The following is a 19,219-nucleotide window of genomic DNA, read 5'->3' on the forward strand; positions in this document are numbered from 1 at the left end:
ACCTGGGAATAGCCGATGCTGTAAGTTTTTTTTGCATCACTTTCATTTACTCTCCAACTCACATGCCTGAATGTGAAGTGCAGTGATTCATCAAAAACTAGCTGTTAGCACCTTGGACTACGAGATGCTGTAAGCTTCTCTTGAATCACTTTAATTTACTGTCAAGATGACATGCTAGGATGTGAAATGCAGTGATTAATTAAAAAAACTATCTGTTAGCACCTGGGAATAGCAGATGCTGTAAGTTTTTGTTGCATCACTTTACTTTAATCTGCAACTGACAAGCTTGTATGTGAAGTGTACAGATTAAATAGAAATATTTTAGTACCAGGGAATAGCAGGTGCTGTAAGATTGTATTGCATCCCTTTAATTTATGTTCAAGCTATCATGTTCAAATTTGAAGTGCAGTGAATAATTAACTCAAACTATCTGTTAGCACCTGGGAATAGCAGATGCTGTAAGTTTTTTTTGCATCACTTTCATTTACTCTCCAACTCACATGCCTGAATGTGAAGTGCAGTGATTCATCAAAAAACTGTCTGTTAGTGCCTCCGTATACCAGATGTTGTAAGCTTTTATTGCATCATTTAATTTACATTCAAGATAACATTCTAGAATGTCAAGTGCAGGGATTAATAAAAAAAATTGTCAGATTGGTCTTTGATCATATTTGCTATGATTAGGAAATTTGAGTAAGTGTTTAAGGCTTCCGGCCACACCAGCTTGAGAACGCCCAATCTCATCTGACCTTGGAAGCTAAGCAAGTTTGGGCCTGGATAGTACTGAGGTGGGACCCTACCTAGGAATACCGGGTGCTGTAAGCTTTTCTTGCATCACTTTAATTTACTTTCAAGCTGACATGCTCAAATGTGAAGTGCAGTGATTAATAAAAAAAAACTATCTGTTAGCACCTGGGAATAGCCGATGCTGTAAGTTTTTTTTGCATCACTTTCATTTACTCTCCAACTCACATGCCTGAATGTGAAGTGCAGTGATTCATCAAAAACTATCTGTTAGCACCTTGGACTACGAGATGCTGTAAGCTTCTCTTGAATCACTTTAATTTACTGTCAAGATGACATGCTAGGATGTGAAATGCAGTGATTAATTAAAAAAACTATCTGTTAGCACCTGGGAATAGCAGATGCTGTAAGTTTTTGTTGCATCACTTTACTTTAATCTGCAACTGACAAGCTTGTATGTGAAGTGTACAGATTAAATAGAAATATTTTAGTACCAGGGAATAGCAGGTGCTGTAAGATTGTATTGCATCCCTTTAATTTATGTTCAAGCTATCATGTTCAAATTTGAAGTGCAGTGAATAATTAACTCAAACTATCTGTTAGCACCTGGGAATAGCAGATGCTGTAAGTTTTTTTTGCATCACTTTCATTTACTCTCCAACTCACATGCCTGAATGTGAAGTGCAGTGATTCATCAAAAAACTGTCTGTTAGTGCCTCCGTATACCAGATGTTGTAAGCTTTTATTGCATCATTTAATTTACATTCAAGATAACATTCTAGAATGTCAAGTGCAGGGATTAATAAAAAAAATTGTCAGATTGGTCTTTGATCATATTTGCTATGATTAGGAAATTTGAGTAAGTGTTTAAGGCTTCCGGCCACACCAGCTTGAGAACGCCCAATCTCATCTGACCTTGGAAGCTAAGCAAGTTTGGGCCTGGATAGTACTGAGGTGGGACCCTACCTAGGAATACCGGGTGCTGTAAGCTTTTCTTGCATCACTTTAATTTACTTTCAAGCTGACATGCTCAAATGTGAAGTGCAGTGATTAATAAAAAAAAACTATCTGTTAGCACCTGGGAATAGCCGATGCTGTAAGTTTTTTTTGCATCACTTTCATTTACTCTCCAACTCACATGCCTGAATGTGAAGTGCAGTGATTCATCAAAAACTATCTGTTAGCACCTTGGACTACGAGATGCTGTAAGCTTCTCTTGAATCACTTTAATTTACTGTCAAGATGACATGCTAGGATGTGAAATGCAGTGATTAATTAAAAAAACTATCTGTTAGCACCTGGGAATAGCAGATGCTGTAAGTTTTTGTTGCATCACTTTACTTTAATCTGCAACTGACAAGCTTGTATGTGAAGTGTACAGATTAAATAGAAATATTTTAGTACCAGGGAATAGCAGGTGCTGTAAGATTGTATTGCATCCCTTTAATTTATGTTCAAGCTATCATGTTCAAATTTGAAGTGCAGTGAATAATTAACTCAAACTATCTGTTAGCACCTGGGAATAGCAGATGCTGTACGTTTTTTTTGCATCACTTTCATTTACTCTCCAACTCACATGCCTGAATGTGAAGTGCAGTGATTCATCAAAAAACTGTCTGTTAGTGCCTCCGTATACCAGATGTTGTAAGCTTTTATTGCATCATTTAATTTACATTCAAGATAACATTCTAGAATGTCAAGTGCAGGGATTAATAAAAAAAATTGTCAGATTGGTCTTTGTTCATATTTGCTATGATTAGGCAATTTGAGTAAGTGTTTGAGGCTTATGGCCAATCCATCTTGAGAATGCCCAATCTCATCTGACCTTGGAAGCTAAGCAAGTTTGGGCCTGGATAGTACTGAGGTGGGACCCTACCTAGGAATACCAGGTGCTGTAAGCTTTTCTTGCATCACTTTAATTTACTTTCAAGCTGACATGCTCAAATGTGAAGTGCAGTGATTAATAAAAAAAAACTATCTGTTAGCACCTGGGAATAGCCGATGCTGTAAGTTTTTTTTGCATCACTTTCATTTACTCTCCAACTCACATGCCTGAATGTGAAGTGCAGTGATTCATCAAAAACTATCTGTTAGCACCTTGGACTACGAGATGCTGTAAGCTTCTCTTGAATCACTTTAATTTACTGTCAAGATGACATGCTAGGATGTGAAATGCAGTGATTAATTAAAAAAACTATCTGTTAGCACCTGGGAATAGCAGATGCTGTAAGTTTTTGTTGCATCACTTTACTTTAATCTGCAACTGACAAGCTTGTATGTGAAGTGTACAGATTAAATAGAAATATTTTAGTACCAGGGAATAGCAGGTGCTGTAAGATTGTATTGCATCCCTTTAATTTATGTTCAAGCTATCATGTTCAAATTTGAAGTGCAGTGAATAATTAACTCAAACTATCTGTTAGCACCTGGGAATAGCAGATGCTGTAAGTTTTTTTTGCATCACTTTCATTTACTCTCCAACTCACATGCCTGAATGTGAAGTGCAGTGATTCATCAAAAAACTGTCTGTTAGTGCCTCCGTATACCAGATGTTGTAAGCTTTTATTGCATCATTTAATTTACATTCAAGATAACATTCTAGAATGTCAAGTGCAGGGATTAATAAAAAAATTGTCAGATTGGTCTTTGATCATATTTGCTATGATTAGGAAATTTGAGTAAGTGTTTAAGGCTTCCGGCCACACCAGCTTGAGAACGCCCAATCTCATCTGACCTTGGAAGCTAAGCAAGTTTGGGCCTGGATAGTACTGAGGTGGGACCCTACCTAGGAATACCGGGTGCTGTAAGCTTTTCTTGCATCACTTTAATTTACTTTCAAGCTGACATGCTCAAATGTGAAGTGCAGTGATTAATAAAAAAAAACTATCTGTTAGCACCTGGGAATAGCCGATGCTGTAAGTTTTTTTTGCATCACTTTCATTTACTCTCCAACTCACATGCCTGAATGTGAAGTGCAGTGATTCATCAAAAACTATCTGTTAGCACCTTGGACTACGAGATGCTGTAAGCTTCTCTTGAATCACTTTAATTTACTGTCAAGATGACATGCTAGGATGTGAAATGCAGTGATTAATTAAAAAAACTATCTGTTAGCACCTGGGAATAGCAGATGCTGTAAGTTTTTGTTGCATCACTTTACTTTAATCTGCAACTGACAAGCTTGTATGTGAAGTGTACAGATTAAATAGAAATATTTTAGTACCAGGGAATAGCAGGTGCTGTAAGATTGTATTGCATCCCTTTAATTTATGTTCAAGCTATCATGTTCAAATTTGAAGTGCAGTGAATAATTAACTCAAACTATCTGTTAGCACCTGGGAATAGCAGATGCTGTACGTTTTTTTTGCATCACTTTCATTTACTCTCCAACTCACATGCCTGAATGTGAAGTGCAGTGATTCATCAAAAAACTGTCTGTTAGTGCCTCCGTATACCAGATGTTGTAAGCTTTTATTGCATCATTTAATTTACATTCAAGATAACATTCTAGAATGTCAAGTGCAGGGATTAATAAAAAAAATTTTCAGATTGGTCTTTGTTCATATTTGCTATGATTAGGCAATTTGAGTAAGTGTTTAAGGCTTATGGCCAAACCATCTTGAGAACGCCCAATCTCATCTGACCTTGGAAGCTAAGCAAGTTTGGGCCTGGATAGTACTGAGGTGGGACCCTACCTAGGAATACCAGGTGCTGTAAGCTTTTCTTGCATCACTTTAATTTACTTTCAAGCTGACATGCTCAAATGTGAAGTGCAGTGATTAATAAAAAATACTATCTGTTAGCACCTGGGAATAGCCGATGCTGTAAGTTTTTTTTGCATCACTTTCATTTACTCTCCAACTCACATGCCTGAATGTGAAGTGCAGTGATTCATCAAAAACTATCTGTTAGCACCTTGGACTACGAGATGCTGTAAGCTTCTCTTGAATCACTTTAATTTACTGTCAAGATGACATGCTAGGATGTGAAATGCAGTGATTAATTAAAAAAACTATCTGTTAGCACCTGGGAATAGCAGATGCTGTAAGTTTTTGTTGCATCACTTTACTTTAATCTGCAACTGACAAGCTTGTATGTGAAGTGTACAGATTAAATAGAAATATTTTAGTACCAGGGAATAGCAGGTGCTGTAAGATTGTATTGCATCCCTTTAATTTATGTTCAAGCTATCATGTTCAAATTTGAAGTGCAGTGAATAATTAACTCAAACTATCTGTTAGCACCTGGGAATAGCCGATGCTGTACGTTTTTTTTGCATCACTTTCATTTACTCTCCAACTCACATGCCTGAATGTGAAGTGCAGTGATTCATCAAAAAACTGTCTGCTAGTGCCTCCGTATACCAGATGTTGTAAGCTTTTATTGCATCATTTAATTTACATTCAAGATAACATTCTAGAATGTCAAGTGCAGGGATTAATAAAAAAAATTGTCAGATTGGTCTTTGATCATATTTGCTATGATTAGGAAATTTGAGTGAGTGTTTAAGGCTTACGGCCACACCAGCTTGAGAACGCCCAATCTCCTCTGACCTTGGAAGCTAAGCAAGTTTGGGCCTGGATAGTACTGAGGTGGGACCCTACCTAGGAATACCAGGTGCTGTAAGCTTTTCTTGCATCACTTTAATTTACTTTCAAGCTGACATGCTCAAATGTGAAGTGCAGTGATTAATAAAAAATACTATCTGTTAGCACCTGGGAATAGCCGATGCTGTAAGTTTTTTTTGCATCACTTTCATTTACTCTCCAACTCACATGCCTGAATGTGAAGTGCAGTGATTCATCAAAAACTATCTGTTAGCACCTTGGACTACGAGATGCTGTAAGCTTCTCTTGAATCACTTTAATTTACTGTCAAGATGACATGCTAGGATGTGAAATGCAGTGATTAATTAAAAAAACTATCTGTTAGCACCTGGGAATAGCAGATGCTGTAAGTTTTTGTTGCATCACTTTACTTTAATCTGCAACTGACAAGCTTGTATGTGAAGTGTACAGATTAAATAGAAATATTTTAGTACCAGGGAATAGCAGGTGCTGTAAGATTGTATTGCATCCCTTTAATTTATGTTCAAGCTATCATGTTCAAATTTGAAGTGCAGTGAATAATTAACTCAAACTATCTGTTAGCACCTGGGAATAGCCGATGCTGTACGTTTTTTTTGCATCACTTTCATTTACTCTCCAACTCACATGCCTGAATGTGAAGTGCAGTGATTCATCAAAAAACTGTCTGCTAGTGCCTCCGTATACCAGATGTTGTAAGCTTTTATTGCATCATTTAATTTACATTCAAGATAACATTCTAGAATGTCAAGTGCAGGGATTAATAAAAAAAATTGTCAGATTGGTCTTTGATCATATTTGCTATGATTAGGAAATTTGAGTAAGTGTTTAAGGCTTACGGCCACACCAGCTTGAGAACGCCCAATCTCCTCTGACCTTGGAAGCTAAGCAAGTTTGGGCCTGGATAGTACTGAGGTGGGACCCTACCTAGGAATACCAGGTGCTGTAAGTTTTTCTTGCATCACTTTAATTTACTTTCAAGCTGACATGCTCAAATGTGAAGTGCAGTGATTAATAAAAAAAACTATCTGTTAGCACCTGGGAATAGCCGATGCTGTAAGTTTTTTTTGCATCACTTTCATTTACTCTCCAACTCACATGCCTGAATGTGAAGTGCAGTGATTCATCAAAAACTATCTGTTAGCACCTTGGACTACGAGATGCTGTAAGCTTCTCTTGAATCACTTTAATTTACTGTCAAGATGACATGCTAGGATGTGAAATGCAGTGATTAATTAAAAAAACTATCTGTTAGCACCTGGGAATAGCAGATGCTGTAAGTTTTTGTTGCATCACTTTACTTTAATCTGCAACTGACAAGCTTGTATGTGAAGTGTACAGATTAAATAGAAATATTTTAGTACCAGGGAATAGCAGGTGCTGTAAGATTGTATTGCATCCCTTTAATTTATGTTCAAGCTATCATGTTCAAATTTGAAGTGCAGTGAATAATTAACTCAAACTATCTGTTAGCACCTGGGAATAGCCGATGCTGTACGTTTTTTTTGCATCACTTTCATTTACTCTCCAACTCACATGCCTGAATGTGAAGTGCAGTGATTCATCAAAAAACTGTCTGCTAGTGCCTCCGTATACCAGATGTTGTAAGCTTTTATTGCATCATTTAATTTACATTCAAGATAACATTCTAGAATGTCAAGTGCAGGGATTAATAAAAAAAATTGTCAGATTGGTCTTTGATCATATTTGCTATGATTAGGAAATTTGAGTAAGTGTTTAAGGCTTACGGCCACACCAGCTTGAGAACGCCCAATCTCCTCTGACCTTGGAAGCTAAGCAAGTTTGGGCCTGGATAGTACTGAGGTGGGACCCTACCTAGGAATACCAGGTGCTGTAAGTTTTTCTTGCATCACTTTAATTTACTTTCAAGCTGACATGCTCAAATGTGAAGTGCAGTGATTAATAAAAAAAACTATCTGTTAGCACCTGGGAATAGCCGATGCTGTAAGTTTTTTTTGCATCACTTTCATTTACTCTCCAACTCACATGCCTGAATGTGAAGTGCAGTGATTCATCAAAAACTATCTGTTAGCACCTTGGACTACGAGATGCTGTAAGCTTCTCTTGAATCACTTTAATTTACTGTCAAGATGACATGCTAGGATGTGAAATGCAGTGATTAATTAAAAAAACTATCTGTTAGCACCTGGGAATAGCAGATGCTGTAAGTTTTTGTTGCATCACTTTACTTTAATCTGCAACTGACAAGCTTGTATGTGAAGTGTACAGATTAAATAGAAATATTTTAGTACCAGGGAATAGCAGGTGCTGTAAGATTGTATTGCATCCCTTTAATTTATGTTCAAGCTATCATGTTCAAATTTGAAGTGCAGTGAATAATTAACTCAAACTATCTGTTAGCACCTGGGAATAGCCGATGCTGTACGTTTTTTTTGCATCACTTTCATTTACTCTCCAACTCACATGCCTGAATGTGAAGTGCAGTGATTCATCAAAAAACTGTCTGCTAGTGCCTCCGTATACCAGATGTTGTAAGCTTTTATTGCATCATTTAATTTACATTCAAGATAACATTCTAGAATGTCAAGTGCAGGGATTAATAAAAAAAATTGTCAGATTGGTCTTTGATCATATTTGCTATGATTAGGAAATTTGAGTAAGTGTTTAAGGTTTACGGCCACACCAGCTTGAGAACGCCCAATCTCCTCTGACCTTGGAAGCTAAGCAAGTTTGGGCCTGGATAGTACTGAGGTGGGACCCTACCTAGGAATACCAGGTGCTGTAAGCTTTTCTTGCATCACTTTAATTTACTTTCAAGCTGACATGCTCAAATGTGAAGTGCAGTGATTAATAAAAAAAACTATCTGTTAGCACCTGGGAATAGCCGATGCTGTAAGTTTTTTTTGCATCACTTTCATTTACTCTCCAACTCACATGCCTGAATGTGAAGTGCAGTGATTCATCAAAAACTATCTGTTAGCACCTTAGACTACGAGATGCTGTAAGCTTCTCTTGAATCACTTTAATTTACTGTCAAGATGACATGCTAGGATGTGAAATGCAGTGATTAATTAAAAAAACTATCTGTTAGCACCTGGGAATAGCAGATGCTGTAAGTTTTTGTTGCATCACTTTACTTTAATCTGCAACTGACAAGCTTGTATGTGAAGTGTACAGATTAAATAGAAATATTTTAGTACCAGGGAATAGCAGGTGCTGTAAGATTGTATTGCATCCCTTTAATTTATGTTCAAGCTATCATGTTCAAATTTGAAGTGCAGTGAATAATTAACTCAAACTATCTGTTAGCACCTGGGAATAGCAGATGCTGTACGTTTTTTTTGCATCACTTTCATTTACTCTCCAACTCACATGCCTGAATGTGAAGTGCAGTGATTCATCAAAAAACTGTCTGCTAGTGCCTCCGTATACCAGATGTTGTAAGCTTTTATTGCATCATTTAATTTACATTCAAGATAACATTCTAGAATGTCAAGTGCAGGGATTAATAAAAAAAATTGTCAGATTGGTCTTTGTTCATATTTGCTATGATTAGGCAATTTGAGTAAGTGTTTAAAGCTTACGGCCACACCAGCTTGAGAACGCCCAATCTCATCTGACCTTGGAAGCTAAGCAAGTTTGGGCCTGGATAGTACTGAGGTGGGACCCTACCTAGGAATACCAGGTGCTGTAAGCTTTTCTTGCATCACTTTAATTTACTTTCAAGCTGACATGCTCAAATGTGAAGTGCAGTGATTAATAAAAAAAACTATCTGTTAGCACCTGGGAATAGCCGATGCTGTAAGTTTTTTTTGCATCACTTTCATTTACTCTCCAACTCACATGCCTGAATGTGAAGTGCAGTGATTCATCAAAAACTATCTGTTAGCACCTTAGACTACGAGATGCTGTAAGCTTCTCTTGAATCACTTTAATTTACTGTCAAGATGACATGCTGGGATGTGAAATGCAGTGATTAATTAAAAAAACTATCTGTTAGCACCTGGGAATAGCAGATGCTGTAAGTTTTTGTTGCATCACTTTACTTTAATCTGCAACTGACAAGCTTGTATGTGAAGTGTACAGATTAAATAGAAATATTTTAGTACCAGGGAATAGCAGGTGCTGTAAGATTGTATTGCATCCCTTTAATTTATGTTCAAGCTATCATGTTCAAATTTGAAGTGCAGTGAATAATTAACTCAAACTATCTGTTAGCACCTGGGAATAGCCGATGCTGTACGTTTTTTTTGCATCACTTTCATTTACTCTCCAACTCACATGCCTGAATGTGAAGTGCAGTGATTCATCAAAAAACTGTCTGCTAGTGCCTCCGTATACCAGATGTTGTAAGCTTTTATTGCATCATTTAATTTACATTCAAGATAACATTCTAGAATGTCAAGTGCAGGGATTAATAAAAAAAATTGTCAGATTGGTCTTTGATCATATTTGCTATGATTAGGAAATTTGAGTAAGTGTTTAAGGCTTACGGCCACACCAGCTTGAGAACGCCCAATCTCCTCTGACCTTGGAAGCTAAGCAAGTTTGGGCCTGGATAGTACTGAGGTGGGACCCTACCTAGGAATACCAGGTGCTGTAAGCTTTTCTTGCATCACTTTAATTTACTTCAAGCTGACATGCTCAAATGTGAAGTGCAGTGATTAATAAAAAAAACTATCTGTTAGCACCTGGGAATAGCCGATGCTGTAAGTTTTTTTTGCATCACTTTCATTTACTCTCCAACTCACATGCCTGAATGTGAAGTGCAGTGATTCATCAAAAACTATCTGTTAGCACCTTGGACTACGAGATGCTGTAAGCTTCTCTTGAATCACTTTAATTTACTGTCAAGATGACATGCTAGGATGTGAAATGAAGTGATTAATTAAAAAAACTATCTGTTAGCACCTGGGAATAGCAGATGCTGTAAGTTTTTGTTGCATCACTTTACTTTAATCTGCAACTGACAAGCTTGTATGTGAAGTGTACAGATTAAATAGAAATATTTTAGTACCAGGGAATAGCAGGTGCTGTAAGATTGTATTGCATCCCTTTAATTTATGTTCAAGCTATCATGTTCAAATTTGAAGTGCAGTGAATAATTAACTCAAACTATCTGTTAGCACCTGGGAATAGCAGATGCTGTACGTTTTTTTTGCATCACTTTCATTTACTCTCCAACTCACATGCCTGAATGTGAAGTGCAGTGATTCATCAAAAAACTGTCTACTAGTGCCTCCGTATACCAGATGTTGTAAGCTTTTATTGCATCATTTAATTTACATTCAAGATAACATTCTAGAATGTCAAGTGCAGGGATTAATAAAAAAAATTGTCAGATTGGTCTTTGATCATATTTGCTATGATTAGGAAATTTGAGTAAGTGTTTAAGGCTTACGGCCACACCAGCTTGAGAACGCCCAATCTCATCTGACCTTGGAAGCTAAGCAAGTTTGGGCCTGGATAGTACTGAGGTGGGACCCTACCTAGGAATACCGGGTGCTGTAAGCTTTTCTTGCATCACTTTAATTTACTTTCAAGCTGACATGCTCAAATGTGAAGTGCAGTGATTAATAAAAAAAAACTATCTGTTAGCACCTGGGAATAGCCGATGCTGTAAGTTTTTTTTGCATCACTTTCATTTACTCTCCAACTCACATGCCTGAATGTGAAGTGCAGTGATTCATCAAAAACTATCTGTTAGCACCTTGGACTACGAGATGCTGTAAGCTTCTCTTGAATCACTTTAATTTACTGTCAAGATGACATGCTAGGATGTGAAATGAAGTGATTAATTAAAAAAACTATCTGTTAGCACCTGGGAATAGCAGATGCTGTAAGTTTTTTTTGCATCACTTTCATTTACTCTCCAACTCACATGCCTGAATGTGAAGTGCAGTGATTCATCAAAAACTATCTGTTAGCACCTTGGACTACAAGATGCTGTAAGCTTCTCTTGAATCACTTTAATTTACTGTCAAGATGACATGCTAGGATGTGAAATGAAGTGATTAATTAAAAAAACTATCTGTTAGCACCTGGGAATAGCAGATGCTGTAAGTTTTTGTTGCATCACTTTACTTTAATCTGCAACTGACAAGCTTGTATGTGAAGTGTACAGATTAAATAGAAATATTTTAGTACCAGGGAATAGCAGGTGCTGTAAGATTGTATTGCATCCCTTTAATTTATGTTCAAGCTATCATGTTCAAATTTGAAGTGCAGTGAATAATTAACTCAAACTATCTGTTAGCACCTGGGAATAGCCGATGCTGTACGTTTTTTTTGCATCACTTTCATTTACTCTCCAACTCACATGCCTGAATGTGAAGTGCAGTGATTCATCAAAAAACTGTCTGCTAGTGCCTCCGTATACCAGATGTTGTAAGCTTTTATTGCATCATTTAATTTACATTCAAGATAACATTCTAGAATGTCAAGTGCAGGGATTAATAAAAAAAATTGTCAGATTGGTCTTTGATCATATTTGCTATGATTAGGAAATTTGAGTAAGTGTTTAAGGCTTACGGCCACACCAGCTTGAGAACGCCCAATCTCATCTGACCTTGGAAGCTAAGCAAGTTTGGGCCTGGATAGTACTGAGGTGGGACCCTACCTAGGAATACCAGGTGCTGTAAGCTTTTCTTGCATCACTTTAATTTACTTTCAAGCTGACATGCTCAAATGTGAAGTGCAGTGATTAATAAAAAAAACTATCTGTTAGCACCTGGGAATAGCCGATGCTGTAAGTTTTTTTTGCATCACTTTCATTTACACTCCAACTCACATGCCTGAATGTGAAGTGCAGTGATTCATCAAAAACTATCTGTTAGCACCTTAGACTACGAGATGCTGTAAGCTTCTCTTGAATCACTTTAATTTACTGTCAAGATGACATGCTAGGATGTGAAATGCAGTGATTAATTAAAAAAACTATCTGTTAGCACCTGGGAATAGCAGATGCTGTAAGTTTTTGTTGCATCACTTTACTTTAATCTGCAACTGACAAGCTTGTATGTGAAGTGTACAGATTAAATAGAAATATTTTAGTACCAGGGAATAGCAGGTGCTGTAAGATTGTATTGCATCCCTTTAATTTATGTTCAAGCTATCATGTTCAAATTTGAAGTGCAGTGAATAATTAACTCAAACTATCTGTTAGCACCTGGGAATAGCCGATGCTGTACGTTTTTTTTGCATCACTTTCATTTACTCTCCAACTCACATGCCTGAATGTGAAGTGCAGTGATTCATCAAAAAACTGTCTGCTAGTGCCTCCGTATACCAGATGTTGTAAGCTTTTATTGCATCATTTAATTTACATTCAAGATAACATTCTAGAATGTCAAGTGCAGGGATTAATAAAAAAAATTGTCAGATTGGTCTTTGATCATATTTGCTATGATTAGGAAATTTGAGTAAGTGTTTAAGGCTTACGGCCACACCAGCTTGAGAACGCCCAATCTCATCTGACCTTGGAAGCTAAGCAAGTTTGGGCCTGGATAGTACTGAGGTGGGACCCTACCTAGGAATACCGGGTGCTGTAAGCTTTTCTTGCATCACTTTAATTTACTTTCAAGCTGACATGCTCAAATGTGAAGTGCAGTGATTAATAAAAAAAACTATCTGTTAGCACCTTGGACTACGAGATGCTGTAAGCTTTTCTTGCATCACTTTAATTTACTTTCAAGCTGACATGCACAAATGTGAAGTGCAGTGATTAATAAAAAAACTATCTGTTAGCACCTGGGAATAGCAGATGCTGTAAGTTTTTTTTGCATCACTTTCATTTACTCTCCAACTCACATGCCTGAATGAGAAGTGCAGTGATTCCTCAAAAATCTATCTGTTAGCACCTTGGACTACGAGATGCTGTAAGCTTCTCTTGCATCACTTTAATTTACTTTCAAGATGACATGCTAGGATGTGAAGTGCAGTGATTAATTAAAAAAACTATCTGTTAGCACCTGGGAATAGCAAATGCTGTAAGTTTTTGTTGCATCACTTTACTTTAATCTGCAACTGACAAGCTTGTATGTGAAGTGTACAGATTAAATAGAAATATTTTAGTACCAGGGAATAGCAGGTGCTGTAAGATTGTATTGCATCCCTTTAATTTATGTTCAAGCTATCATGTTCAAATTTGAAGTGCAGTGAATAATTAACTCAAACTATCTGTTAGCACCTGGGAATAGCAGATGCTGTAAGTTTTTTTTGCATCACTTTCATTTACTCTCCAACTCACATGCCTGAATGTGAAGTGCAGTGATTCATCAAAAAACTATATGTTAGCACATTGGACTAGGAGATGCTGTAAGCTTCTCTTGCATCACTTTAATTAACTGTCAAGATGACATGCTAGGATGTGAAATGCAGTGATTAATTAAAAAAACTATCTGTTAGCACCTGGGAATAGCAGATGCTGTAAGTTTTTGTTGCATCACTTTACTTTAATCTGCAACTGACAAGCTTGTATGTGAAGTGTACAGATTAAATAGAAATATTTTAGTACCAGGGAATAGCAGGTGCTGTAAGATTGTTTGCATCCCTTTAATTTATGTTCAAGCTATCATGTTCAAATTTGAAGTACAGTGAATAATTAGTGCCTCCGTATACCAGCTCCGTATTGTAAGCTTTTATTGCATCATTTAATTACATTCAAGATAACATTCTAGAATGTCAAGTGCAGGGATTAATAAAAAAAATTGTCAGATTGGTCTTTGATCATATTTGCTATGATTAGGCAATTTGAGTAAGCGTTTAAGGCTTACTGCCACTCCAGCTTGAGAACGCCCAATCTCCTCTGACCTTGGAAGCTAAGCAAGTTTGGGCCTGAATAGTACTGAGGTGGGACCCTACCTAGGAATACCAGGTGCTGTAAGCTTTTCTTGCATCACTTTAATTTACTTTCAAGCTGACATGCTCAAATGTGAAGTGCAGTGATTAATAAAAAAAACTATCTGTTAGCACCTGGGAATAGCAGATGCTGTAAGTTTTTTTTGCATCACTTTCATTTACTCTCCAACTCACATGCCTGAATGTGAAGTGCAGTGATTCCTCAAAAATCTATCTGTTAGCACCTTGGACTATGAGATGCTGTAAGCTTCTCTTGCATCACTTTAATTTACTTTCAAGATGACATGCTAGGATGTGAAGTGCAGTGATTAATTAAAAAAACTATCTGTTAGCACCTGGGAATAGCAAATGCTGTAAGTTTTTGTTGCATCACTTTACTTTAATCTGCAACTGACAAGCTTGTATGTGAAGTGTACAGATTAAATAGAAATATTTTAGTACCAGGGAATAGCAGGTGCTGTAAGATTGTATTGCATCCCTTTAATTTATGTTCAAGCTATCATGTTCAAATTTGAAGTGCAGTGAATAATTAACTCAAACTATCTGTTAGCACCTGGGAATAGCAGATGCTGTAAGTTTTTTTTGCATCACTTTCATTTACTCTCCAACTCACATGCCTGAATGTGAAGTGCGGTGATTCATCAAAAAACTATATGTTAGCACATTGGACTACGAGATGCTGTAAGCTTCTCTTGCATCAATTTAATTAACTGTCAAGATGACATGCTAGGATGTGAAATGCAGTGATTAATTAAAAAAACTATCTGTTAGCACCTGGGAATAGCAGATGTTGTAAGTTTTTGTTGCATCACTTTACTTTAATCTGCAACTGACAAGCTTGTATGTGAAGTGTACAGATTAAATTGAAATATTTTAGTACCAGGGAATAGCAGGTGCTGTAAGATTGTTTGCATCCCTTTAATTTATGTTCAAGCTATCATGTTCAAATTTGAAGTACAGTGAATAATTAGTGCCTCCGTATACCAGCTCCGTATTGTAAGCTTTTATTGCATCATTTAATTACATTCAAGATAACATTCTAGAATGTCAAGTGCAGGGATTAATAAAAAAAATTGTCAGATTGGTCTTTGATCATATTTGCTATGATTAGGCAATTTGAGTAAGTGTTTAAGGCTTACGGCCACACCAGCTTGAGAACGCCCAATCTCATCTGACCTTGGAAGCTAAGCAAGTTTGGGCCTGAATAGTACTGAGGTGGGACCCTACCTAGGAATACCAGGTGCTGTAAGCTTTTCTTGCATCACTTTAATTTACTTTCAAGCTGACATGCACAAATGTGAAGTGCAGTGATTAATAAAAAAACTATCTGTTAGCACCTGGGAATAGCAGATGCTGTAAGTTTTTTTTGCATCACTTTCATTTACTCTCCAACTCACATGCCTGAATGTGAAGTGCAGTGATTCCTCAAAAATCTATCTGTTAGCACCTTGGACTACGAGATGCTGTAAGCTTCTCTTGCATCACTTTAATTTACTTTCAAGATGACATGCTAGGATGTGAAGTGCAGTGATTAATTAAAAAAACTATCTGTTAGCACCTGGGAATAGCAAATGCTGTAAGTTTTTGTTGCATCACTTTACTTTAATCTGCAACTGACAAGCTTGTATGTGAAGTGTACAGATTAAATAGAAATATTTTAGTACCAGGGAATAGCAGGTGCTGTAAGATTGTATTGCATCCCTTTAATTTATGTTCAAGCTATCATGTTCAAATTTGAAGTGCAGTGAATAATTAACTCAAACTATCTGTTAGCACCTGGGAATAGCAGATGCTGTAAGTTTTTTTTGCATCACTTTCATTTACTCTCCAACTCACATGCCTGAATGTGAAGTGCAGTGATTCATCAAAAAACTATATGTTAGCACATTGGACTAGGAGATGCTGTAAGCTTCTCTTGCATCACTTTAATTAACTGTCAAGATGACATGCTAGGATGTGAAATGCAGTGATTAATTAAAAAAACTATCTGTTAGCACCTGGGAATAGCAGATGCTGTAAGTTTTTGTTGCATCACTTTACTTTAATCTGCAACTGACAAGCTTGTATGTGAAGTGTACAGATTAAATAGAAATATTTTAGTACCAGGGAATAGCAGGTGCTGTAAGATTGTTTGCATCCCTTTAATTTATGTTCAAGCTATCATGTTCAAATTTGAAGTACAGTGAATAATTAGTGCCTCCGTATACCAGCTCCGTATTGTAAGCTTTTATTGCATCATTTAATTACATTCAAGATAACATTCTAGAATGTCAAGTGCAGGGATTAATAAAAAAAATTGTCAGATTGGTCTTTGATCATATTTGCTATGATTAGGCAATTTGAGTAAGCGTTTAAGGCTTACGGCCACACCAGCTTGAGAATGCCCAATCTCCTCTGACCTTGGAAGCTAAGCAAGTTTGGGCCTGAATAGTACTGAGGTGGGACCCTACCTAGGAATACCAGGTGCTGTAAGCTTTTCTTGCATCACTTTAATTTACTTTCAAGCTGACATGCTCAAATGTGAAGTGCAGTGATTAATAAAAAAAACTATCTGTTAGCACCTGGGAATAGCAGATGCTATAAGTTTTTTTTGCATCACTTTCATTTACTCTCCAACTCACATGCCTGAATGTGAAGTGCAGTGATTCCTCAAAAATCTATCTGTTAGCACCTTGGACTATGAGATGCTGTAAGCTTCTCTTGCATCACTTTAATTTACTTTCAAGATGACATGCTAGGATGTGAAGTGCAGTGATTAATTAAAAAAACTATCTGTTAGCACCTGGGAATAGCAAATGCTGTAAGTTTTTGTTGCATCTCTTTACTTTAATCTGCAACTGACAAGCTTGTATGTGAAGTGTACAGATTAAATAGAAATATTTTAGTACCAGGGAATAGCAGGTGCTGTAAGATTGTATTGCATCCCTTTAATTTATGTTCAAGCTATCATGTTCAAATTTGAAGTGCAGTGAATAATTAACTCAAACTATCTGTTAGCACCTGGGAATAGCAGATGCTGTAAGTTTTTTTTGCATCACTTTCATTTACTCTCCAACTCACATGCCTGAATGTGAAGTGCAGTGATTCATCAAAAAACTATATGTTAGCACATTGGACTAGGAGATGCTGTAAGCTTCTCTTGCATCACTTTAATTAACTGTCAAGATGACATGCTAGGATGTGAAATGCAGTGATTAATTAAAAAAACTATCTGTTAGCACCTGGGAATAGCAGATGCTGTAAGTTTTTGTTGCATCACTTTACTTTAATCTGCAACTGACAAGCTTGTATGTGAAGTGTACAGATTAAATAGAAATATTTTAGTACCAGGGAATAGCAGGTGCTGTAAGATTGTTTGCATCCCTTTAATTTATGTTCAAGCTATCATGTTCAAATTTGAAGTACAGTGAATAATTAGTGCCTCCGTATACCAGCTCCGTATTGTAAGCTTTTATTGCATCATTTAATTACATTCAAGATAACATTCTAGAATGTCAAGTGCAGGGATTAATAAAAAAAATTGTCAGATTGGTCTTTGATTATATTTGCTATGATTAGGCAATTTGAGTAAGCGTTTAAGGCTTACGGCCACACCAGCTTGAGAATGCCCAATCTCCTCTGACCTTGGAAGCTAAGCAAGTTTGGGCCTGAATAGTACTGAGGTGGGACCCTACCTAGGAATACCAGGTGCTGTAAGCTTTTCTTGCATCACTTTAATTTACTTTCAAGCTGACATGCTCAAATGTGAAGTGCAGTGATTAATAAAAAAAACTATCTGTTAGCACCTGGGAATAGCAGATGCTATAAGTTTTTTTTGCATCACTTTCATTTACTCTCCAACTCACATGCCTGAATGTGAAGTGCAGTGATTCCTCAAAAATCTATCTGTTAGCACCTTGGACTATGAGATGCTGTAAGCTTCTCTTGCATCACTTTAATTTACTTTCAAGATGACATGCTAGGATGTGAAGTGCAGTGATTAATTAAAAAAACTATCTGTTAGCACCTGGGAATAGCAAATGCTGTAAGTTTTTGTTGCATCTCTTTACTTTAATCTGCAACTGACAAGCTTGTATGTGAAGTGTACAGATTAAATAGAAATATTTTAGTACCAGGGAATAGCAGGTGCTGTAAGATTGTATTGCATCCCTTTAATTTATGTTCAAGCTATCATGTTCAAATTTGAAGTGCAGTGAATAATTAACTCAAACTATCTGTTAGCACCTGGGAATAGCAGATGCTGTAAGTTTTTTTTGCATCACTTTCATTTACTCTCCAACTCACATGCCTGAATGTGAAGTGCAGTGATTCATCAAAAATCTATCTGTTAGCACCTTGGACTACGAGATGCTGTAAGCTTCTCTTGCATCACTTTAATTTACTTTCAAGATGACATGCTAGGATGTGAAGTGCAGTGATTAATTAAAAAAACTATCTGTTAGCACCTGGGAATAGCAAATGCTGTAAGTTTTTGTTGCATCACTTTACTTTAATCTGCAACTGACAAGCTTGTATGTGAAGTGTACAGATTAAATAGAAATATTTTAGTACCAGGGAATAGCAGGTGCTGTAAGATTGTATTGCATCCCTTTAATTTATGTTCAAGCTATCATGTTCAAATTTGAAGTGCAGTGAATAATTAACTCAAACTATCTGTTAGCACCTGGGAATAGCAGATGCTGTAAGTTTTTTTTGCATCACTTTCATTTACTCTCCAACTCACATGCCTGAATGTGAAGTGCAGTGATTCATCAAAAAACTATATGTTAGCACATTGGACTAGGAGATGCTGTAAGCTTCTCTTGCATCACTTTAATTAACTGTCAAGATGACATGCTAGGATGTGAAATGCAGTGATTAATTAAAAAAACTATCTGTTAGCACCTGGGAATAGCAGATGCTGTAAGTTTTTGTTGCATCACTTTACTTTAATCTGCAACTGACAAGCTTGTATGTGAAGTGTACAGATTAAATAGAAATATTTTAGTACCAGGGAATAGCAGGTGCTGTAAGATTGTTTGCATCCCTTTAATTTATGTTCAAGCTAT

General features: G+C 36.7%; 2 non-coding genes and 16 pseudogenes across 2 annotated transcripts; all 18 read left to right on the top strand.

Moving 5' to 3' along the window:
- The first annotated feature begins 706 nt into the window (after positions 1 to 706).
- Positions 707 to 825, top strand: LOC145649564 (5S ribosomal RNA; annotated as a pseudogene).
- A 791-nt stretch (positions 826 to 1,616) lies between these two features.
- LOC145649565 (5S ribosomal RNA) lies at positions 1,617 to 1,735 on the top strand (annotated as a pseudogene).
- Positions 1,736 to 2,526: 791 nt separating this feature from the next.
- On the top strand, positions 2,527 to 2,645 carry LOC145650021 (5S ribosomal RNA; annotated as a pseudogene).
- A 790-nt stretch (positions 2,646 to 3,435) lies between these two features.
- On the top strand, positions 3,436 to 3,554 carry LOC145649566 (5S ribosomal RNA; annotated as a pseudogene).
- Positions 3,555 to 4,345: 791 nt separating this feature from the next.
- On the top strand, positions 4,346 to 4,464 carry LOC145648092 (5S ribosomal RNA; annotated as a pseudogene).
- Positions 4,465 to 5,254: 790 nt separating this feature from the next.
- Positions 5,255 to 5,373, top strand: LOC145648202 (5S ribosomal RNA; annotated as a pseudogene).
- Positions 5,374 to 6,163: 790 nt separating this feature from the next.
- On the top strand, positions 6,164 to 6,282 carry LOC145649162 (5S ribosomal RNA; annotated as a pseudogene).
- Positions 6,283 to 7,072: 790 nt separating this feature from the next.
- Positions 7,073 to 7,191, top strand: LOC145649163 (5S ribosomal RNA; annotated as a pseudogene).
- Positions 7,192 to 7,981: 790 nt separating this feature from the next.
- On the top strand, positions 7,982 to 8,100 carry LOC145648947 (5S ribosomal RNA; annotated as a pseudogene).
- Positions 8,101 to 8,890: 790 nt separating this feature from the next.
- Positions 8,891 to 9,009, top strand: LOC145648844 (5S ribosomal RNA). Its single transcript, XR_014116507.1, has one exon. It is a non-coding gene; the product is annotated as a 5S ribosomal RNA (ribosomal RNA).
- Positions 9,010 to 9,799: 790 nt separating this feature from the next.
- Positions 9,800 to 9,918, top strand: LOC145648203 (5S ribosomal RNA; annotated as a pseudogene).
- Positions 9,919 to 10,707: 789 nt separating this feature from the next.
- Positions 10,708 to 10,826, top strand: LOC145646989 (5S ribosomal RNA; annotated as a pseudogene).
- A 1,011-nt stretch (positions 10,827 to 11,837) lies between these two features.
- Positions 11,838 to 11,956, top strand: LOC145648855 (5S ribosomal RNA). The gene has a single exon (XR_014116508.1). It is a non-coding gene; the product is annotated as a 5S ribosomal RNA (ribosomal RNA).
- Positions 11,957 to 12,746: 790 nt separating this feature from the next.
- On the top strand, positions 12,747 to 12,865 carry LOC145646990 (5S ribosomal RNA; annotated as a pseudogene).
- Positions 12,866 to 14,080: 1,215 nt separating this feature from the next.
- On the top strand, positions 14,081 to 14,199 carry LOC145650671 (5S ribosomal RNA; annotated as a pseudogene).
- Positions 14,200 to 15,304: 1,105 nt separating this feature from the next.
- LOC145646473 (5S ribosomal RNA) lies at positions 15,305 to 15,423 on the top strand (annotated as a pseudogene).
- A 1,104-nt stretch (positions 15,424 to 16,527) lies between these two features.
- Positions 16,528 to 16,646, top strand: LOC145649629 (5S ribosomal RNA; annotated as a pseudogene).
- A 1,105-nt stretch (positions 16,647 to 17,751) lies between these two features.
- LOC145649630 (5S ribosomal RNA) lies at positions 17,752 to 17,870 on the top strand (annotated as a pseudogene).
- Positions 17,871 to 19,219: the final 1,349 nt, after the last annotated feature.

The sequence above is a fragment of the Electrophorus electricus genome, chromosome 13 (assembly GCF_041902795.1).
Source record: "Electrophorus electricus isolate QZ-2024a chromosome 13, ASM4190279v1, whole genome shotgun sequence".
Classification (NCBI taxonomy): Eukaryota; Metazoa; Chordata; class Actinopteri; order Gymnotiformes; family Gymnotidae; genus Electrophorus; species Electrophorus electricus.